At 37.8% G+C, this 24184-nt stretch overlaps 1 long non-coding RNA gene and 1 pseudogene across 1 annotated transcript in view; one reads left to right on the top strand and one right to left on the bottom strand.

Annotated features, from left to right (window-relative positions):
* The window catches only part of LOC130541992 (uncharacterized), a 322187-nt gene that overhangs the window by 29052 nt on the left and 268951 nt on the right, over positions 1 to 24184 (top strand). The gene's annotated exons all lie outside the window — the stretch shown is intronic.
* On the bottom strand, positions 3701 to 4883 carry LOC113261095 (alcohol dehydrogenase class-3-like; annotated as a pseudogene).

Raw genomic sequence — 24184 nt, 5'->3', positions numbered from 1 at the left:
GGGTAGATTCTCCATGTCCCCTGGGAGGGGGGATGGGGATGGGCACTCTCTGAGCCGGTATTTCCAGGCTTTTGTTCTCTGGCGGCTTTCCCTGGCGGTTTGCTGTGCCTCTTCTGATAGTCAGAGCAGCAGTGGCCGAATCCCAGCCTCTGTCTCAGAACAGAGATCTCAGTCTGCTCTTCATTGAGCTCTTATGGCCACTTTAACTATGTTTCTGTTGGTGCTGCTAAGCCCTGCAGTGTCCCGGGATGTGCGCCCCCCAGCTGGTGTCCCAGCCCTCACTTCCAGGTCCGGCACATCTCTGTCCTTTGTGTTTCTAACACCGCCAACTGCCAGCCACCCCCGAGCACTCCAGAGCTCTGTTTCAGTGTGGTTTGCGGGCACTCCGGAGCTCTGGTTTTCAGACTGGTTGCGTGCGTTCCCTGGCTCACGGTCTCAGTCTGCTGTTTTCCGGGTGCCGTCCACGAGCCCCGCCCGCTCTCCCATGCAGGTGGCTACCGCTTCCCGGCGCCCGAACGTGGTGGCTCCCTCCCCCTTCCGTTTATCTTCCAATATCTGTGCACGGATTCATGGCTCCCCGCTTCGTACCTCAATACTCAGCGCTGGAGATGTTCATTTGTAGAGATCCAGTTGTATCTTCCTGCATCTCAGGCTGATTCCTTGGATGTTCAGGCTGGTCTGGTACCTATCCAGCTCGACTCCGGGGACCAGCTGAAAAAGGGGACCCGTACTCCTCCGCCATCTTACTCCTCCCCCTCAATTGGTGTCTAACTTGTTGCTTATTTTAAACATCTGTTTTCTGTTCTTCCTTTATTATTTTGAAAAGTAGAGCATGAATCTCTATGTAAAATTAAAATATATATCTTCTTGGTTTAGGTTACATGAATGGAATAGGAATTTTCTGTCTATATACTATGACCATCTTTCAGTTCTCAAGTAACAAATATGACAAAGATTCTCTAGAACAGTGGGCTTCAAACTTGTTGATTTGCATATACGTTTGTAAAAAAAAAATTAAGCATATATCCCAATACATATACATTAATTTCTTTGATATTTTAATTTAGTTTATGGTACTTATATAGATATTACTATGTTAAAGGCACCGAACATAATTTCTTTTAATTATGATATGTTAGAGACCATACAATACATCATTAGTTTTTGATGTAGTGTTCCATGATGAGCATAAATTTTAACTATTTTTCTATAAATTTTAACTAATTTTTCTTCATAACAACCCTATGAAATAGGTACTGTTATTATCACCACTTTCTGTAGGAAAACTGAGACATAGGGAGATTAAATAAATTGTCCATGTTAGTAGTAAGTAGCAGAATTTGGCAGTCTGGTTCAATGTTCATGCTGTTAATCCACTATTCTACCTTTATAATAAATAAAAATAACTGAATTAAATAATGCTAACATATTTCATGCATTACAAAAACCACATAAAAATTTGAAATAAAGCAAAGGTGAACAAAACAGTATTTTAAAATGTCAGGTTAATTGTAAGGGTTGCATGTTATCAATGGCTAGTTATCACAATGAAGAACATATGCACAAGAATGTCCATAATTGAGTAATTGTGAATATAAAAATATAAATTAAATTGTTGTTTTGATAATTTTGAATTTTTGACCAACTCTTTGATCTAATATGATCATCTTTGTTTTTATCTCATAGTATAAACAATGAGGAACAAATACCAGGAATAGAACTTTCCATGCTGCCATTTTCTTGGTTCACTTATGGGTTTGCATCATTAGCATTATCTTTAACATATGATGTCTTTGTCAGAATATTTTAAAGTAATTTTTTGTTCTTGTGAAGGTTAGTGTAGAAAAACTTGACAATATAATCTGCAAACCCTCCTAATTGGTCTCTTGTAAACTGCTATAAGGTGTAACCTGCTGAAATCAGAGAATTAATGCATGAGGACACTACCATTCATTCTTCTGTGCCTAGATTATTTACTCTTTCTCCAAGATGTTTTGCTCACTGTATGAGATGTGGGGTCTCTGATATACTTACTGAGCTAGGATGCAGTGATAATTTGTATATTAAATATAGACTCTTACTTTATTTTTTATTTTTAGAAAAAAATAAATAGATACAGAAATTCTAGTACTTTTCTTTACATATCTCCAAAGAATTGTCTTGTACTTCTCTTGGGTGTATGCACACCTCCTCTTAGTTAGAAACCCTTGAAATGCAACTGAAGAAGTCACCTGAGTGTAAGGACTCAAATATGAAGTCTCCTGAACATTATTCAAATATAAATAGAATACAAATATGAATACTATTACTGCTCAGAGAGGCAATGGAGGCCTTGTAAACATGAAATGCAATTGAGTTGCAGCAGAAATTTGGCCTACGAATAAAAATAGGTATTGTTAATCTACTAAAAAAGTGACAAAAATTTAGGTTGCACTAGTTCTTTCTGTTAAAATAGTTCTTTAAAAGTTTTTTTGTGTTAGCCAGTTGCTTTACAGTTATGTTTAATCCTTAATTTATATCTTTTGGTTGAGGCCTTTAGGCACATTGTGGAGTTAACAAAATGGGACACACCCCATTGTTTCTATCTTTACACTGCTGAGCTGGGATCTGCTACTTGATTCTATGCATTAATGAGCCATGAAATATTATTCTTCTGCTAATTTAACTCAGGGAGGCCATTGGGGATTTGTTTGAACAATTGAGAGAGGGAAGGAGTGCTTGGCTTACAAATTAGCTCACTGAAATACTCAGATTTTTCTTTGGAAAAAAAAAATCTAATAGTCAAGAAAGTTGTGTGACAAAAAAACTACTTCACAGTTTAGAAAAATAATTTTCAGATAACTATGATATTGTTTAGCCACTATTTAGAAACTTAAAGAAGACATCAGGTTTTATAAAATAAAATGCTAATTTCTCTGTAAATTGCATAGTCTTTAGAATTTTCCCTTTCCAAGTAATCTGAGCCATGAAATCCCACTTTAGTAGTTTGATGTCTTTCACTGACCTAAGACTTTATTTTACCTTTTGTAGTTCAGGAAATTTAACTTAAAGCAACTAATTGGTCTGTCATTATCCAAATGTAAACATTTTCATACATGTTTGGATAAAACAACAATGAAAATATTAAATTTAAATTTAAATATAAGTAGATCAATAATTTTAAGAAAAACTCTACCTTGAATCTGAAGTGTTATTATATCCTCTATAACGCAAAGATATTTTTGATAGATGTTGGTCAATGCAGAATGAGTGGCATAATTGAATGAAGGAAATTCACAAATTATAGTGTTTTTGTAAAATGTATTCATCCTCTGCTTTCACTAAATTAAAATTTTTCATTTCCAAGCAAAGAGCAAATGGCACAAATATTTTTGAACATATAGTTTATGACTGTTTCCTTCATCCTCACATATTCTTTTTACACAGAAATTACTTTTATTATGTTAGAATATTACTTAATGAGCTAGCAATTATTCATGTGAAGGAGAGTTCAGAAAACAGATTTATGACTGTATTAGCCTTGTCCTTGATTAGAGATTTATGAATTATACAAAAAATATTATTGCCTAGAGTAGGTTACTCTAGAAGTAGTAGTAGAGAAGGTCTAAGAGGCTGTGAACTTGGAAGATCTTGCTGTTTGGCTGTTCCAGTTGGACCACAGGACTTAGGTACAAAGATGAACATGTTTTCTCTGTTGAATTTAAAGCTTTACAACAGTTGGCTTGCTCTTTCCTGCATGCATCAGTTCAAAGGCTTTGTTAATTTGGTCAAAAGACAGATTATGAGTCACAAATTCATCAACTTTTATCTTTTTGGACATTTAACTTTGGACATACAACTTTGACATATAACAGACACCAACTTTGGGACATTTTCCACAGTTTTCCATCCTCCAAAGGCAGTGCCTTTCCATGTGTGATCTGTTACCAGCTGAAATGGGCGAGTGGCAATTTCTAGCAGCTGCTCTGACTGTGACGCTGACACCCCAGACTTTGTGGCAGGCCTGCAGCGCTGCTCTCATGACTTTCACGTTACCAATACACTTGAAGGAATAGTCCACTCCCCCCTCACTCATTTCAGTGAGCACTTCCTGGATGGGTGTACAGAAGTCCTGCGGTTAATATGTTCAGAGGCTCCAACTCCTTGGCTCTTGCAAATTTATCTTAATTGATGTTCACACCAATGATCCGGGATGCATCAGCCACCTTATAGCCAATGATAGCCGCCAGTCCAACTCCTCCTAGGCCAAAGATGGTACAAGTAGAGCCAGGCTTCACTTTGGCAGTGTTTACAGCACAGCACCATAACCAGTTGAAATGCCACAACCCAGAAGGCAGACTTTATCCAAAGGTGCTAAAGGATCAATTTTAGCAACAGAGATGTCAGCCACAATGTATATTCAGAAAACATGCTGGTTCCCATGTAACGTAAAATTGTCTTTCCTTTGCAAGTAAATCTGCTAGTGCATCTCTCATTAATCCTTTCCCTGAGTAACTCTTATTTTCTGGCAAAGGTTTGTTTTAGGGTTTAGAAAAATTTTTATTCTCCACACCATGGGATGTAAAGTGGGATGACAGTATCACCTGCCTTTAGCTTAGTAACTGCTTCACCAACACTTTCCACAATTCCAGCACCTTCATGTTCCAGGCTCACTGGCAAACTCCCTTCAGGATCAACCCCACTCAGGGTACGGGCATCGGTGTAGCAAACTGCAGTGGCAATAATGTTAATTCGAACTTCATGAGCCTTTGGGGGTGCCACCACTACCTCCTCTATAGAGAGAGGCTTTCCTGCCTCCCAGGCAACTTCAGCCTTGCACTTGATAACCTGGTTGACCATAGCCTCTGACTCAGTCAGTGATGGGGGACATCCGGGGTGGGACCCCATCCTCACATATTTTTAAAAGTAATTCATGTTTGTGAAAAATCAAATAACATAATAATGAAAAATTGCTGTCTTCTGACTTTCTAAATACTCTGTGAACTTTCCCAGAGGCGACCGTTTTTATTTCTTTTGGTGGTTTCTTCTAGTATTTTCCTCCAAATTATTCTATTTATTTCCCATCAAGGTAGGTCTTTCTGAATTGGTATCTTACATTCTTTACCCACACTTTACTTTCCTGCCTGACTATTCTTCTGATGTAATAATATGATAATTTGGGGGGCCAGTCAGTATTCAGTTTTTACTTTATTATGACTGTGAAAATACTATTTACTACAAAGCCAAGTAGTAGTCTGTGACTGTTTCTTTCTCGTAAAAGTTTTCTCTTCATTGATAACAATTACCTTTTTTTTTTTTTTGCATTAGTTTTCAGCATACCTACAATCAGTTTTTAAGGGCTCTATCTAACCCTCATGAGTATTTATTTCCAAGTGTTCAGCATTTCAAATAGTTTATCAATTTCATGAACTTTTAGACTTCCCTCTGAGATCCTTCCATTTTACTTTTTCTATCTGTATCAATTGTTCCTTTGGCCTGATGAATTACTGTCATCCTAGGATCTCCTTTTGTAGCTCTATCCTGTGTTGGCTCTACTGTTTGCTAGATTCTGTGTCTTTATCTTTTTTTTTTCCTTTTATTTCATCTTTCTCTGAGGTACATCTCCCATGGCTTCCTAAATTTTATTTTATATTATTTTATTTTATTTCTTTATTATGTTCAGTTAGCCAGCTTTCTACATTTTAAAATTTATTGTGTATCCAAAATTTCATTTACATTTTCTCCTCGCACTTGATTGATACTTTGGTGGATGTAAATGGTAAGTATTCATCCCTTCTGATGGCTGAGTAATATTCCATTGTGGTATAAACCATATTTTCTTTATCCGTTCATCTGTTGATTCATCATCTTGGCTCTTTCCACAGTTTGGCTATTGGGGACATTGTCGCTATGAACATTGGGGTGCAGGTGCCCCTTTGGATCACTACATTTGTATCTTTGGGGTAAATACCCAGTAGTGCAATTGCTGGGTCATAGGGTAGCTCTATTTTTAACATGTTGAGGAACCTCCATATTGTTTTCCGGAGTGGCTATACCAGCTTGCATTCCCACCCACAGTGTAAGAGGGTTCCCCTTTTTCCATATCCTCACCAAATCTGTCATTTTCTGACTTGTTAATTTTACCCATTCTAACAAGTGTGAGGTAGTATCCTGTTGTGGTTTTGATTTGTATTTCCCTGATGCCAGTTGATGTGGAGCATTTTTTCATGTGTCTGTTGGCCATTTGTACGTCTTCTTGGAGAAATATCTGTTCATGTCTTCTGCCCAATTCTTGATTGGATTATTTGTTCTTTGGGTGTTGAGTTTGATAAATTCTTTATAGATTTTGGATACTAGCCCTTTTTCTGATATGTCATTTGCAAATATCTTCTCCTGCATGAAAAGCCATAAGATACCTAGAACAAATCAAACCATTGAGACAAAGGTTCTGTACTCAGAAAACTATAGAACACTCATGAAAGAAATTGAGTGTCAGTTGTCTTTTGGTTTTGTTGACTGCTTCCTTTGCTGTACAAAACTTTTTATCTTGATGAAGTCCCAATAGTTCATTTTTGCCTTTGTTTCCCTTGGCTTTGGAGACGTGTCTAGCAAGAAATTGCTATGGCCAACGTCACAGAGGTTGCTGCTTGTGTTCTTCTCTAGGATTTTGATGGGTTCCTGTCTCACATTTAGGGCTTTAATCCATTTGGAGTCTGTTTTTGTATATGGTGTAAGGAAATGGTTGTTTCTTTCTTCTGCATGTGGCTATCCTATTTTCCCAGAATCATTTATTGAAGAGACTGCCTTTTTTCCATTGGATATTCTTTCCTGCTTTGTTGAAGATTAGTTGACCATAGAGTTGAGAGTCCATTTCTGGGTTCTCTATTCTGTTTCATTGATATATGTGTCTCTTTTTGTGCCAGTACCATACTGTCTTGATGATTACAGCTTTGTAATACAGCTTGAAGTCTGGAATTGTGATGCCACCAGCTTTGGTTTTCTTTTTCAATATTCCTTTGGCTATTTGGGGTCTTTTCTGGTTCCATACAAATTTTAGGATTATTTGTTCCAGCTCTGTGAAAAATGCTGATGGTATTTTGATAGGGATTGAATTGAATGTTTTGATTGCTTTGGGTAACATAGTCATTTTAACAGTATTTTTTCTTCTAATCCAGGAGCATAGAATGTTTTTCCATTTCTTTATGTCTTCCTCAATTTCTTTCATGAGTGTTCTCTAGTTTTCTGAGTACAGACCCTTTGCCTCAATGGTTAGGTTTATTCCTAGGTATGTTATGGTTTTGGTGCAGTTGTAAATGGGATTGATTCCTTAATTTTTCTTTCTTCGGTCTCATTGTTAGTGTATAGAAATGTAACTGATTTCTGTGCATTGCTTTTATATTGTGCCACATTGCTAAATTCCTGTATGAGTTCTAGCAATTTTGGGGTGGAGTCTCTTTGGTTTTCCACATGAAGTATCATGTCGTCTGCAAAGAGTGAGAGTTTTGCTTCTTCTTTGCCAATTCAGATGCCTTTTATTTCTTTTTGTGGTCTGATTGCTGATTGCTGAGGCTAGGACTTCTAGTACTATGTTGAACAACAGTGGTGATTGTGGACATTCCTGGTGTGTTTCTGACTGAGAAAAGAAAAGAAAGTGAGAGCTTTTCCCCATTGAGAATGATATTTGCTGTGGGCTTTTTGAATATGGTTTTTATGATATTGGGGTATGTTCCCTCTATCCCCACACTGTGAAGAGTTTTAATCCAGAAAGAGTGTTGTACTTCGTCAAATGCTTTTTCTGCGTCAATTGAGAGAATCATATAGTTCTTGTCTTTTCTTTTATTAATGTAGTGTATCATGTTGATTGACTTGTGGATGTTGAGCCACCCTTGCAATCCAGGAATAAATCCCATTTGGTTGTGGTGAATAATCCTTTTAGGGTACTGTCGGATCCTATTGGTTAGTATCTCAATGAGAATTTTTGCATCCATTGTCATCAGGGATATTGGTCTGTAATTTTCCTTTTTGGTGGGGTCATTGTCTGGTTTTGGGATCAAAGTAATGCTGGCCTCATAGAAAGCATTGGGAAGTTTTCCTTCCATTTCTATTTTTTGAAACTGCTTCAGAAAAATAAGTATTAGTTCTTCTTTAAATGTTTGGTAGAATTCCCCCGGGAAGCCATCTGGCTCTGGACTCCTGTTTTTTGGGAGATTTTTGGTTACTGCTTCAGTTTCCTTGCTGGTTATGGGTCTGTTCAGGTTTTCTATTTCTTCCTGGTTCAATTTTAGTAGTTTATTGTCTCTAGAATGCATCCATTTCTTCCAGATCGCCTAGTTTGTTGGCGTGTAGTTGCTCATAATATGTTCTTTTAGTTGTTTGTATTTCTTTAGTGTTGACTGTGATCTCTCCTCTTTCATTCATGGTTTTATTTGGGTCCTTTCTCTTTTCTTTTGGATAAGTCTGGCCAGGGGTTTATCAATCTTATTAATTCTTTCAAAGAACCAGCTTCTAGCTCATTGATCTGTTCTACTCTTCTTTTGGTTTCTAGTTCATTGATTTCTGCTCTAATTATTATTAATTCTCTTCTCCTGCTGGGTTTAGGCTTTATTTGCTGTTCTTTCTCCAGCTACTTTAGGTATAAGGTTAGTTTGTGTATTTGAGACCTTTCTTCTTTTTTGAGAAAGGCTTGTATTGCTATACACATCCCTTTTAGGACCTCCTTTGCTACATCCCAAAGGTTTTGGACAGTTGTATTTTCCTTTTCATTTGTTTCCAGGAATTTTTAAATTCTTCTTTAATTTCCTGGTTGACCCATTCATTCTTTAGTAGCATGCTCTTTAGCCTCCATGTATTAGAGTTTTCTCCAAATTTCCTCTTATGATTGAGTTCAAGTTTTAAAGCATTGTGGTCTGAAAGTATGCAGGGAATGATACCAGTGTTTTGGTACTGGTTGAGACCTGATTTTGACTTAGTATGTGATCTGTTTTGGAGAATGTTCCATGTGCACTCAAGAAGAATGTGAATTCTGTTGCTTTAGGATGGAATGCTCTGAATTTATCTGTGAAGTCCATCTGGTCCAGGGTGTCATTCAAAGCCCTTGTTTCCTTGTTGGTCTTCTGCTTGGATGATCTGCAGTAAGTGGGGTGTTAAAGTCCCCTACTGTTATTGTATTATTATCAATGTTTTTGTTTAATTTTGGTTTTAGTTGATTTATATAATTGGCTGCTCTTTGTCTCCTGATTTGAACGCCTGCTTCCTTCTCCAGATTAGGGAAGTTCTCCACTATAAATTGCTCCTGTATACTTTCTGCTGCCCCTTCTTCTGGGGTCCCAATTATTCTAATATTGTTTTGCTTTATGGTATCACTTACCTCTTGAACTCTCCCCTTATGATCCAGTAGTTGTTTCTCTCTTTCTCAACTTCTTTATTCTCTGTCATTTTGTCTTCAATAGCACTAATTCTGTCTTCTGTCTCTTTTATCCTAGCAGTTAAAGCCTCTATTTTTGATTGTATGTCCTTAATAGCCCTTTTTTTTGGTTTTGACTTGATTAGATTTTAGTTCCTTTATATTGCCAGAAAGGGATTCTCTAGTGTCTTCTATGCTTTTTTCCCAAACCAAGGTAATATCTTTATAATCGTTATTCTGAACTCTAGTTTCAACATCTCACTTATGTCTGTACTGATTGAGTCCCTGGCAGTAAATACTGTCTCTTGTTCTGTTTTTGTGGTACGTTTTTCCATCTTGTCATTCTGTCCAGAGAAGAATAGATGAATGAGAAAACAAAATACTAAAATGGCAACAACAACCCTTGAGAAATATACACTGAACAAATCAGAAGAGACCTGAAACAATAACAACAGCAACAAATACAAAAATATAATCAGAGAGGTGAACAGAACAATACACTGGATCCTGTGTGTATTTTGGTCCGCTTGTTAGAAAACTAGATCCCAAATTGTAAAGAAAGAAAAATTTATATATGTACAAAATTAAATTAAATATAATGAATAGATAGTATGTAACTGTAAAAATGAAAATTAAAAGACACACAAAAAGAGAAGGAATATAAACATACAGGTGAACAGAACAGAGCAATACACTATATCATGAGTGTATTTTGGTCAGTTTATTAGAAGAAAATACATCCCAAAAGTGTAAAGAAAATAAACTTTATATATATATATATATACAAAAAAAAATAAATTCATCGAGAATAATTTAAGTGTAAAGACGAAAATCTAAAAAAGATTTTAACAAAAAAAAAAAAAGAAAAAAGAAGAATATGATCAGTCAGGTGAAGAACAGAGCCATACACTAGATTCTGGGTGTATTTTGGTCTGTTTTTTAGAAGAAACTGTGTCCCAAAAGTGTAAAGAAAGAAAAGCTTATATATACACAAAAATAAAATTAAGTATGATGAAAAGATAGAGTGTAAGTGTAAAAATGAAGATTAAGAGTTAAAATAAGAGTTGATAAAAGAAGAAATTGGTTGAAAAAAGAGAGAAAAAAATTAAAATTGAGAGACTAAGGAATCATGGGGAAAAACCCATTAATTCTATATACTATTTTTCCCTAGCACTGGAGTTTTGCAGTTCTCTATGATCAGTAATCTTGATCTTAGCCAGATGTTCTTGCTGATCTTCTGGGGGGAGGGGCTTGTTGTACTGATTCTCCCATGTCTTTGCCCTGGACAGAATTGCACCACCCTTGCCAGGGGAACAGGCTATGTAAGCTGCTCCAGATTGCTCTATGTGTCTTTTGTTCCCTGAAGGCTTTCCATGCCACTTTAGAGGATGAGAATGAAAATGGTGACCTCCTAGTCTCCAGCTACAGAGCAGAAAGCTCAGAGCCCCACTCCTCAGTGGGCCCTCAGGAAAAAGCAGTCAGTCACTTCTCTCTCCCTGGTCTCTGCACTCTATGCTCACCCAGCCTGTGATCCAGGGTTTCTATCTCAGGCACACAAACCTATTTGGAGTCTCCAAACCCTGCAAACTCCTGTTGTGCACATCCGCTCTGCTCCTCCTGGGAGAGAAAGGGAGGATCTTGTCACAGTTCTGTCCTTTGCTGGGCCCCTGCTCATAGAGCGGTTGACCGGCTATCTGGTTGTCCGGGGTTTATGGCAACCCAGAGATGTAAGTCCACTCCTGGGCTCGCTGATTGCAGCTGGCTTCTGCTCTCCAATGCCTGGGAACTCTGCCACACTCAGGCACCCCTGGTCTTCCTGTGATCCTGGGGTTTCTGAGACCACACTGTCCCACCTAGGAATCTGCCCCGCTTCACCACCTGAGTGCCTTTTAGGCAGGAACATCCCTCATTGGAGCAGGATTCTTAAAGTTCTGATTTTGTGCTCTGCTACTTATCACTTTATGGAGGCTCCCTCCCCCCACGGTTTGCCTTCCCATATATCACCTCAGATTCACTTCTCTGACCTCCTACCTTGCAGAAGGTGGTCACTTTTCTATTTGTAGAGTTGAGCTATTCTTTTCTTAGATCTCCAGTTGAGGCCCCAGGAATGATTTGATAACTATCTAGCTGAATTCCTGGGACCAGGTGAAACTAAGATGTTGCACTTCTCCACCATCTTGGACTATCTCACCGTGTACATTTCTTTATACAATTCACTTTTGATGAATTTCTCCCCTCCACTTGTTTCTGTTCCATCTTTATGTAACTCCTATTATTCAGATGTTAGATCTGATAGAATAATCCTCTAAGTCTCTTTTCTCAATTATTTTCCAATCCTTTGTCTCATTTTAATTTTTTTTTTTTTTAGAGATTTCATTTAGTGTGTCTTCTAGATTTTTAATTGCATTTGACTTGCCCCAGTCTATAGCCTTTTTGGTTCAAATATTCCAGAGAAGTAACTTTACTATCCTAACCAGGGTAGAGTTGTGTTGGCAGTGAGAATGGAGTGGGTGTTTGCCTGGTTAAGTAAGATGGTGGAGGGGACGTTATTTATTACTCAACCAGTGTTGTATTTAGCCTGTTTGTTACTTCTACCTTCTGATAATTCTGAAATATGAAGTATCTCCAAGTCCTTAATAACTCAAGAGTTCTAAAGATGAAGTCACCTTAGTTTTCATCGACAGCCTTTTCGGCAGAGACTTTAGATCAAAGCTTCTCCTTCCCTTTTTGGGTAAATTGTCATTCTCCATGTGCTTTCCATGTGCAATATATTTCTTAAAATATCTCATCTACTGTTGAATCTCCTGCTGTTCTTTTTTTCCTCATGGTATTTGCCCTTTTTATTCCTTTGCTGTCTTTTTTGGTGGTATCTCAGAAGGCAGGGACAAGTACTATGTGGTCATTCCATCTGTTTAATTAGATTTTGAGTCTTTTCAAAAGCTCTGAAGTGTCCCCCTCTCATTATTAGTTATTAGAACCAAAGTTAGTGCCATTTTTAGGTTATAAGCTCTCCTCAGAGGACTCACCCAGAAGGTTCTCTATCTTGTTTTTAAATTCTTCCCTCACTGTTTGGTACTATATATACAGCACAATCTCAAGCTCTTTCAATATGGGGATACACTTTCCAGTTACGCAAGATATGTTTATTAAGAACTCCCTAACTGGTGTGCTGGGGCATACTGGTATGCCACAAACATGTAAGACATTGATCCTCTGAGTCTTTGGGAAGCCAGGTTGGTTCTGGGCCTGTGACCTCATGCATTCCATTCATTTCAGTATACTGTACAAACAATATCATTTTTTATATGAGGTATGGCATGGAAAAAGTTGGCAGCATTGCTATAAAGCAATATGGCTGATATTTCCATTTTAAGATTTGACATTTTAATGTGTTCAGTCTATTTTTACAGGATATGGGATTTATTCTTTGGTTAAAGCATTAATAGAAGTGAAAAAAAGTCAATATTAATAGAAAATAGTATATTTTTAAGTGGATTTTTTGAGGGTGGGTAACTAGATGAATTTAGCTTTGATTTACTCTATAATCTTTTATTTACTAGTATTGGAAACTCACTCCAGGTAAAGGACTTATTTTAAGGAATCAGGCCATGGCATATATCCACAAGCAGGTAGTATTTCCAGGCTGTAAGGACTGGATCCAGGAACTGAAAAGGGGGAAACTCAGATTGACTTTGGTTCTTCCAGACCACAGTCTCCTGCCTCTGCTCTTCTTTGTGTATCAATTCTAACTTTTCTTTCCTAGTCCTAGTAAGTGCCCAATGGAGACTGACAACCATCTTTAAGTCTCATATTCAAACTCCCAGTAGAGAAATTGATTGGCCTAGCTTAAATGAGTTTTCAAACGATGGCAGTAGTTTCTCTGGAGAAAATACTCAACCCAAAGTCCAATAATATGGTCACAGCTTGGGTAGTTTACCCTTTACCATGGAAAAAGTGAGGTTTTTATAGAGGACATAAGATTGGGCAGATGCTCCAAACATGGCCACTTTAAACATGGAAGCAATTATCTTTTGCTTCATGAAACATAGAATATTTTATTACCACAAGTTTCTCACCAGAGAAGTCTTGGGAAATTGTGGTGGAAGTCACACATTATTTTCATAATATCAGAACTGGACAGTCTTTACTTTTTAGAAACTTTTTGTTGTTGTTGTTGAGAGGAGAACATATTAAAGACACCTCTTTCAGAATATGTGTGAAACAGCTTTTGGTTAAATTTAAAGATGGGTATATAGCTAGGAAACTGATTATCTTTGTGTGGCTTTACAAGGCTCTGAAGGCATTGGGCTGGAGAGATTGTGGAGGAATGAGATGAGAGTCAGGGGAGCCATTAATCACAATCATTCATAACAAAAATAATGATGGATGGAAATAAGGCAGGTAAGTGGGGAGTGGAAGAGAGGGGACTAAAATGATCACTTAGAGGCAGATTGGTAATAAATAGTATTTATTGGTTTGGGCAGTAAGGAAAATGTAGGAAGTAAGAAGATGCCATGCTTTTGACTTGGTTAGAAGAGTGAGTAGTGGTGCCATTTGCTGAGATAGAGAAGGTGGGGGTGTAGGTTTTGGAGAAAACAAACTTAGTTTTGGACCTGTTCTGTTGTAGATTTCTGAAGAGAATCTAGGTGCAAGAACCAACTATGTATTTAGGTATATGTGTTTATAGCTAAGGAAAACATTTCTATCAGGAATAATGTAGAATTAGAATCAGAGTTATATGTATTTTTATTTATTTTTTTGAAAGTTTTTTGAAAGTTTTTAATTTAAATTCCAGTTAGTTAACATACAGTGTATTTTTCTTTCTAAGAATAATTTTTATTGTAGACCTCTCTTGCTCCCTCTTTATATGTAGAATATTTGGAATACCTTATTTCCTAAGTGAGTCTTTCCTTTAAAAAGTGGTTGGTTATAGATTTAAGCAGTGGCATCTGGCAACCACATTATTATTTTCACAAAACTTTTTATTGGTGTATAGTATATACGGAGAAAATTTTCAGTGGATTTTCACAAAGTAGCACACCTATATATCTAGCACTCAGATCAAGAAACAGAATATTTTTTTATAATAATATTTTTTTATTATGTTAGTCACCATACAGTACATCCCTGTTTTTTGATGTAAAGTTCGATGATTCATTACTTGTGTATAACACCCAGTGCACTCTGCAATACGTGCCCTCCTTACTACCCATCACCAGCCTATCCCCACCCCCTTCCCCTCTGAAGCCCTCAGTTTGTTTCTCAGAGTCCATAGTCTCTCATGCTTCATTCCCCCTTCTGATTACCCCCCTTTTCTTTTTTTTTTTTTTACCCCCCTTTTCTTTATCCCTTTCTTCTCCTACCGATCTTCCTAGTTCTTATGTTCCATAGATGAGAGAAACCATATGATAATTGTCTTTCTCTGCTTGACTTATTTCACTTAGCGTTATCTCCTCCAGTGCCGTCCATGTTGCAGCAAATGTTGAGAACTCGTTCTTTCTGATAGCTGAGTAATATTCCATTGTATATATGGGCCACAGCTTCTTAATCCAGTCATCTGTTGAAGGGCATCTTGGCTCCTTCCACGATTTAGCTATTGTGGACAATGCTGCTATGAACATTGGGGTGCATATGGCCCTTCTCTTCACTACGTCAAGAAACAGAATATTTTTATCCCCCCAGAAGATCCTGCCTACCTACTTCCAGGTATGACAGCTCCCTCAAGAGTAACCACCATCCAAGATTAGTTTGGCTTGTTTTTAATTTTAAAGAAGTATACTCATGCAATATGTGCCCACTGGTATCTGGCTTCTTTTGCCAAACCTGATGTTTTTGAGAGTCATCCATGTTATTGCATGTAGTTGCAGTTGTTCTTTCCCATGGCTGTATAATATTCCATGTTGTGACTGTATTCAATTTATTTATTCATTTCACAACTGATAGACATTTGTGTGAAGCAGCATTATGTATAGGGAGATAGATGGAGTTGAAGCTAAAATTGTTGAGTGAAAGATGGTAAATGATTGGTTGGCTCTGAGTATCTTCAGAAACATCAGAGAAAGAGAATGGGCTTCTGCAAGCAAATAGGGTGATAGATCATCCAGGACATTAAAGAAAAGGTGACCAAGAATAATTTGAAACCTGGGAACACTGGTTACAGTTGTTTTCATTTCTGAAATAAATGCCAAGGGATGACCTAAGCAGAATCTACCAATAGATCTTCTCTGTCTCTAAAGAGTAAATGAGCAAAAAAGAACATGTGAAGAAGCTTTTTTGTTCTCTTAGCATTTAGGACTCAATATTTCCCATGATGATATAAATAAATTCATTTTGAAAAATTATTTAAGAGTGCCTGGGTGGTGCAGTCATTTGCATGTTCGACTCTTGGTTTTGGCTCTAGTCATGAGCTCAGGATCGTGGGATCAAGCCCCTCATCTGGCTCTGTGTTCAGCATGCAGTCTGCTTGAGATTCTCTCTTTCCTCCCCCTGCTCATGCATGTGCACGCTCTCTCTCTCTCTCTCTCAAATAAATAAATATTGAAAATTATTTTTAAAAAGCCATCTGCTAAGTCTGATAATGGAGGTCAGCAGGCCTAAGACAATGATGGTTTGGGATGTAAATAACTTTGGATATCTCTTCACTGTCGTGGTTATAAAATCATATTACTTAAGTGCTTCAATTTTATTTTAAACTCTATAACAGTAAACTATAAAAAGATGGGTATAAACTATAAACTATAATGGGTAACTGTGGATTATGAAGTTGCGAAAGACTTGAATGTTTCTCATATGTGTAAAGATGTAAGGAGTTAAGGTCATCTTCTTTGGAGAGGGAAATAACACACACAACCCAAACCCAAACCCTAGAAAGGGTATCCCTCTCTTTATCAACCATGTCTTCTATAGGTACTCCTGTCTATATTTACTGATAGACGCCCTATATTAATACATGTTTGCCTGAGTTCTTGAACCATTCCTTTCTAGGGCAAGAAATATAGCCACAGTTCCAGTTTACCATCTGGTTGGGCCTGAAAGGAAAATCTTGTGGCCCAGTGGAAATGTTTCCACTGTGCCGGGAATGATCCTGGTGGTTTCTGGGGCTTTTGAGTCTCACATTCCTGACCATCTTCCCTCTTGGCATAGTGCTTGTAGGACTGCACTAACACTCTAGTTCAACATTACAGTATATAAGCTTTGCCTGAGAATTTGGTAGTCTGTCTAGCTCTTTCCTAACCCACACAATGGTCAGCATCATACTGAGAATGGGCAAATAGCCTGGATCCCTGAAGTTACTGTCTACTGATTAAGACTACTGGAGGGCTGGGAATAGAGTGGGGTGAGTGAGATGCAAAATTTAAGGAGATGTCAAAACCACAGATATCAAGATGAGTAGTATTTTAATCCAATATTTAAGTAACCTGAATAATCTGAATAATCGAAGTTAACATTTAAACATTCACAATGAACAAAATATCAAAATTTCAAATTCAGGATCTGTATAACTGATTTTTATCATTTGATTAGGCTCCAATAGAGCTTGGCTGGGCACTGGTTCAGTGGTGTCTGGATTTCCCTTCCTGTGAGGTTTCATCTGTTAGACTAAACTCTGCCTGCTTGGAGACAAGAAGTATTGTCCTAAAGATCCTTTTTTTTTTTTTTAATGATTTTTTATTATATTATGTTAGTCACCATACAGTACATCCCCGGTTTCCGATGTAAGGCTCGATGACTCATTAGTTGCGTATAACACCCAGTGCACCATGCAATACGTGCCCTCCTTACTACCCATCACCGGTCTATCCCATTCCCCCACCCCCCTCCCCTCTGAAGTCCTCAGTTTGTTTCTCATAGTCCATAGTCTCTCATGTTTCATTCCCCCTTCTGATTACCCCCCATTTCTTTATCCCTTTCTTCCCCTACCGATCATCCTAGTTCTTATGTTCCATAGATGAGAGAAATCATATGATAGTTGTCTTTCTCTGCTTGACTTATTTCACTTAGCATTATCTCCTCCAGTGCTGTCCATGTTGTAGCAAATGTTGAGAACTCGTTCTTTCTGATAGCTGAGTAATATTCCATCGTATATATGGACCACAACTTCTTAATCCAGTCATCTGTTGAAGGGCATCTCGGCTCCTTCCACAATTTAGCTATTGTGGACAATGCTGCTATGAACATTGGGGTGCATATGGCCCTTCTCTTCACTACGTCTGTATCTTTGGGGTAAATACCCAGTAGTGCAATGGCTGGGTCATAGGGTAGCTCAATTTTTAACTTTTTAAGGGACCTCCACACTGTTTTCCAGAGTGGCTGTACCAACTTGCATTCCCACCAACAATGTAGGAGGGATCCCCTTTCTCCACATCCTCTCCAACAATTGTTGTTTCTTGCCTTGTCTATTTTTGCCATTCTAACTGGCGTAAGGTGGTATCTCAGTGTGGTTTTGATTTGAATTTCCTTGATGGCTAATGATTTTGAACATTTTTTCATGTGTCTGTTAGCCATTTGTATGTCTTCATTGGAAAAGTGTCTGTTCATATCTTCTGCCCATTTTTTGATTTGTTTATTTGTTTCTCGTGTATTGAGTTTGAGAAGTTCTTTGTAGATCTTGGATACCAGTCCTTTATCTGTAGTGTCATTTGCAAATATCTTCTCCCATTCCGTGGGCTGCCTCTTAGTTTTTCTGACTGTTTCCTTGGATGTGCAGAAACTTTTAATCTTGATGAAGTCCCATAAGTTCATTTTATCTTTTGTTTCTCTTGCCTTTGGGGATGTGTCATGAAAAAGGTTGCTTTGGCCGATGTCATAGAGGTTGTTGCCTATGTTCTCCTCTAGAATTTTGATGGATTCCTGTCTCACATCGAGGTCTTTCATCCATTTGGAGTTTATTTTTGTGTATGGTCCTAAAGATCCTTTTTGGGGAACTATTTTCTGATTCAAAAATACTAGTTGAGCATCTCATATCTGCAAATCATGATGCTGTGTTATATAAGAGGCTAAGAAAAATCTGTAACCCATGAACCCTGCCCTGAAATTGCTTATAGTGTAGTGGAAGAGGTAAGACATGTAGACAGGATATAGTCTTACACACCATGTGAAAGGTATAGAAGCAGTGCTATAGTTCAGAGGCTGGAGAGAACACTTTTTTTTTTAAATAAAGAATTTTTACTTTTTAAAGTAATCTCTACACCCAATGGAGATGCATTTTGATGGGTTACCCTGGGGCAAAGGTGGAAGAGGAGAGCACATGCTCTCCACCTATGGCTCTTTTTCTGTGAGTCCCCAGGTCTTGGAAGCCACAGGACAGGATGTTGTACTCCCAGGCTTCTAATGTATAAGCACTTAATCACCGTCCTTGCCTCCAGCTCATGTGTCTGTCATTCCCCCTCAAGGACTTGGGACTCTGCCTTGGGCTTTCCTTCCACTGCTCATATCTAGCTTCTATCTAACATAGCTACCAAATAAGACAAATAGTAAATATAAGTTATTATTTTAAAGATCAGTTAAATCATGTGTTATGTCTCAACAGTCTAAATAACTATTGATAAGAATAGTACAAAACATGATGATGGAACTCAGAATTAGTCCAAAATCCGTTTGGCGTCTCTCTGGCAGTCCCTAGGTATCTGGGGGTTGGAGAGGTAGAGGCACAGCATTATAAGCCCCTAAGGTCTCAGTATAAAAACTAGAATTTTTTATTCCGTTCTTTGTTTGTACTTTCATTCCATTAGCCATATAGATATTTCTTTGTTTTAATGCTGGCTAATAGATTCTGACTAAAGCTAGGGACTGTAAACCTCTAATTAGCAAGCTTAGTGAAAAAGCTTTTTCTGATAAAATGCTTATTTGCTCAAATGCTTCATTTTAAGTGGTACAGCAATTAGAATCTCCTTGATAAAAAAAAGGCTGAGAATATTCTTTAAAACATTACATTGAAAATAAATCCAAACCCAGTTTTAGGAAAGAAACTAGTCAGATTTAAATCTGTGCTTTACCTTTTAACTCTACTATTCTTTTTCTGTAACCATAAAAAAATAATACCTTTCTATATCATTCCTCAAAATTTCTTGTAACAAACTCCCCAAATTTAACACTATAGTCTCAGTAAGACTTTTATCAATATCTAAACTCTACTAATTAATTTATGTGAAATAGTGTTCAAACTTGGGTTGTAGCCCAGCTGTGTTTTAAAAATGTCTTGTTTAAAAGCAACATTATCAGACTCTGTTGGCCTCTCAATCTCTTGGTTAAAGAATAAGAAAATCACTGACTTTTGCAAGACTTTTTGGTTTTAAATTTAGTGTTATATTTTTGTTTCTGTGAATGTTCTGAATATTCCAGGTGCCAGCATGTCTGGAACAAGAACCTTCTCCCTGGTTGTGGGTTCTTTTCAGTGGAAGTGAACTCTCCTGAGTACCCTTAGAGACAAACTTAGTCAATGAAAGGGGAATTTATACTGAGATCACCTCATAGGCCAGTAATACAGAGAAATCAGCCATAGAAGGATTTTCGTTTCTCAACTAGCTATTGGGAAGATAGTTTCACACTTAGGAAAGAACCTTTATTATCAGTTTAATTAAACAATGACATCTTTTACTATTCTATTCTCTCATACATTTTCCATTTCCTCTACTTCTAAAGAAAGAAAACTCCACGGAATTTATGAAGAAATAATTTTTCATATGGGTGATTTTATTCCAAATATGGAAAAGAAAAATTGGACATGAAAACAACATTGCCCATCCTAAAGTATCTATACAATTCCCATTGGCAGGTTACCAGGCCCCAGGGAGAACTCTAAATATTTCTCTTTTGCCAGATGGCATGATATTGAGTTCTGTCTGTGAAGGGTGAAGGAAGAGCACAGGAGTAGAAGGTGTGTTTCTCTGGCCGGGCTTCTGAAGGGCAAATGGGTTCTCTAGTGCCGAGCAGCATGGATGGCTTCTCCTGGCCTGGTTCTTGCAGCACGGACAGTTGTATAGCTCCTTCAGTACCAGTAGCTTCTCTAATACCCATTGCCTTCAGCACGAGCAGCTTTTTCAGTGCCAGGCTCTTGCAGCCTGGGCAGCCTCTCTAGAACATGGGTTCTTAAACATGCAGCTTTTCTGGTGTTTGGCTTCCGCAGTTTGGATGGTTTCTCCACTGCCTGGCTCCCATAGTCCCCTGCTTCCTCTATATCTGGCTCCTGTAACATGTTGGTTAGCAGCACCCAGTGGCCAGCAACTTCCCTTGGTAGTTTTCAGTGACTTCTCAGTAAAATGCCACCAGCAGGACACCTCTCCTTGAATGGCTTCTCCTGGCACTCTCTTGGGAAACTTTGCAGTAGAAATAGAACCTTACTGTAGATAGTTTTCCCAGAGGGTGGACTTTCAGCAAGTTCTTTAATATCCAGTGAAGTCAGAATTATGTATTTTGCAACAAGGTCTGGATTTTAGTTTTGGTGCAGGGTTAAGGGGTGCTGCTTATCTCAGCCCCAGGGATAGTGGCTGATACTTATATCTGCTATTCCTGTATTCTGTAGAGTTATCTTTACTTATCATTAGCCAATTCCTTATTAACTCAGTCCTCTCTTACAATTAATAATTCCCTATATTAAGCTTTCCCTGATGAAATTACTGAATGGATTCTATCTTTTGATGGATTCTGCTGGATACATTTACTAAGATGCGTTTTGGCGTTGATCATTCTGTGTTAGTTTTTCCAGAGACATGATGTGCTTTTGCAGTTTGTAGATTCAAGTGTTATTTTATTTCTGTAAAGTTCTTTTGAATGGTACTTTTAATATTTTCCATCCCCTTTATTTCCATTCTCTCAGGAATATTAATTATATGTATGTTGGATTTCCTTTGCCTTCTACAGCCATCATTTTCCTTCTGTTCTTTAATCATTTTCCCTTCAGCTGTTTCTTCTTTTTTTAAAAATAATTTTCAGTCCTACTCTCCATGTGCCCGTCTTCCCTCTCCCTTTCTTTCTTTCTTTCTTTCTTTCTTTCTTTCTTTCTTTATTTCTTTATTTCTTTCTCTCTCTCTTTCTCTCTCTCTCTCTCTGACTTTTGTGGTCTTAATTTATGGAATGGCTTTATTTTTCTTTCTGATTTCTTTTGTGCATTTGCAAACTTATCTTTAATTCTCTTGTTTCACTATCTTCCTTGACCTTGCATAATTCTGTTTTGAAGTCTTGCTTTATAGAGACATTTGTTTTACTAAGTGTTTTATATCCATGGTTTATATTTAATTACGTTTTGCATCTATCCCATGGCAACATTAATATGAATATCCTTTATCTGTCATTTGTATTTTGTGCTCCTTTTCTCCATTTTCTAGTAATATATTCATATAAATCTTGTGCTGGCTCTTATTTAGTTGTTACACATCTTTAGAGGAATTGAATTTCCCCCAGACCAGGAAGTTCTACTTAATTTCCTTATAAAACAAGCTTAAGTGCATATGACTTCTACTAATATTTATATCACTTCAGCCAACAGAGCCAAGTAACTTCAGATGTGCTCACATTACAGAGGAGATTTCTTCCACTTTGCCTCATCATGATACTGCTTGTCTAAACTTGTGATTCCTCAGTCATCCCCCTCTCTCTTGTTCCTCTGGGTGTGCCACTAACTGAATTACTAAGATTTTTCAACTTTATCTGAGATTTGCAGACAAAGTCCTTTTTTGAAAGTTTCCCACATTCCAGTTTACCTTTTGCTGAACTTAGCAGCCCTTTTCTCATTTCGTATTTGGAGATGGAGTTTGCATTTCTATTTCCTGTTCTCTTTTGGAGTGACTTCCAGTGACTAACAGGTCTGTCTTCATGCTGATGTTTTAATACTGAAGATTTGTTGGGATTTAAAACTAAGAACTTTACAAAGACAACCCAAAATCTTGCAGTGATTACACTTAGACTCTGGAATGAGTGCTGAGCATTAATTTAAGCTCATTTTGATGTGCATTAACTTAGCAAATACATTCAGTTGTGATGTTTCAGTTCATCCTGGATACATGTGCCCAAGGAATAGTCTCTGTTCTGGTCTGTTGTCCATATCTTGTGTTGTCTTAGTTATTCTGATATCTTTTGTGTGCTCCATAATAGTTTGCTCTGTGATGCTTGCACTGGGTTTTGTTTTTTCATTTAGATTCCTTACTATTTGCTGTCAGCCCACAGACTATGATTCTGTCAGTAATTTCAAAGTTCATGCTTTTTTTTTTTTTATGGTCTGAAAATTTTAGGCAGCTTAATTCCCTGTTAATGTAAAAAAAGATTTTATGGCTTTCTTGGCCCTTCAGTTTTCACTGTAGCCCAGGTTCTCTTTGTCTTGATTCTTCCTTCTCTTACTGGTGGCTGCATTTTTTGTGTTCTACCAAGATCTGCATTCTCTGCTACAATTAGGCTCCAGGAGACGTATCAATGGGAAGATTGTTTAAATCCCTCCTGGTTGAAATAGTCACTTCCTGTTTGGTGTGTATGTATGTGATCCTCCAAATTGTAGCAAGAAGATGGACCCCAAACCTTATTGTCCCCTTCTGCAGATTCAACAGATGCTCAGGGAAAAGTAGAGATTTTCATATTTAACTATTTCCTGGTGAATATCATATAGATTATATTGTCTCTTTCAGGTATCAACTGCACTGTAACAGAATCATTCTGGTGAAGGTTCTCAATACCAGAATGACTCTAGAGATTGGAATTTTAGATTTTTAGCAGGTTAGTCGTGGAAGTATTTAGAGAAGGGCGGGAGTTTGTGTGTCGTTTTATTAAACGGGTAGGTAGTCAGCCTCATCCACTTGTAAGTAGGTGGAACCAAGGTTCAAGGGCTGGGCTTTTCTTCCTTATTTTGATAAGTGTGAATGGACTGCGGGGAATATTCCATAAGAGAAGGAACAAAATATAGTACTGATCTTGGCCATGAAATAGAATCCCAGCTATTCCCCCTTGGTATTGAGGTATCATTAAAGCGTGGCTTAAGTGTTTTGGGGAAGATACTAAACCTCACTAGAGGCCAAGAGCTCTCAAGAACATGGAAGGTGATGCTCGAACACAAGCATTTCTGAATTGGGGATGAAGTTTCCTGACTCCTTTCGTTTCTTCTGATAAAGATTCTATCCCTATCAAATAATATAAAATATGGAGTTGTAGGGGTAGGAGTTGTGTGGGCAGGACTTAGGAAAATTGGGAAGTATTATTTTATGAGAAGTGATTTCTTTTTTTTTTAGGTTGGCTCCAAGCCCAGCATGGAGCCCAATGTGGAGCTCAAATTCACGACTGTGAGATCAAGACCTGAGCCAAGATTAAAAGTCAGATACTCAGGGGCACCTGGGTGGCTCAGTCGTTAAGTGTCTGCCTTCGGCTCAGGGTGTGATCCCAGCGTTCTGGGATCGAGCCCCGCATCGTGCTCCTCCGCTTGGAGCCTGCGTCTGACTCTCCCACTCCCCCTGCTTGTGTTCCCTCTCTCGCTGGCTGTGTCTCTCTCTGTCAAATAAATAAGTAAAATCTTAAAAAAAAAAAAAAAAAGTCAGATACTCAACTGACTGAACCACCCAGGTGCCCTGAGAAGTGATTTCTTGATGTACACCTATGTTGTGGTCAAAAAATACATACTTTGAGATTGACTGGTGATGTTATTGCCTGCCGTATGAGGCCACAGTAGCATCAGGAGGACAATAACATCTCTTAGGACATCATCATCTCAGTAACCACAGCGGCCACAACTACTACGGGAAGAGATCTAGTGTGGTTGATGGTATGTACTATCTAAAGGAGGCTGGAAGAAGCCCCTATAAATGATAGAATTATGAATTTTTCCCT

The sequence above is a fragment of the Ursus arctos genome, unplaced genomic scaffold, assembly GCF_023065955.2.
Source record: "Ursus arctos isolate Adak ecotype North America unplaced genomic scaffold, UrsArc2.0 scaffold_29, whole genome shotgun sequence".
Lineage (NCBI taxonomy): Eukaryota > Metazoa > Chordata > Mammalia > Carnivora > Ursidae > Ursus > Ursus arctos.
Note: the sequence above shows the minus strand (reverse complement) of the source record. Positions and strands in the feature narration are given on the sequence as shown.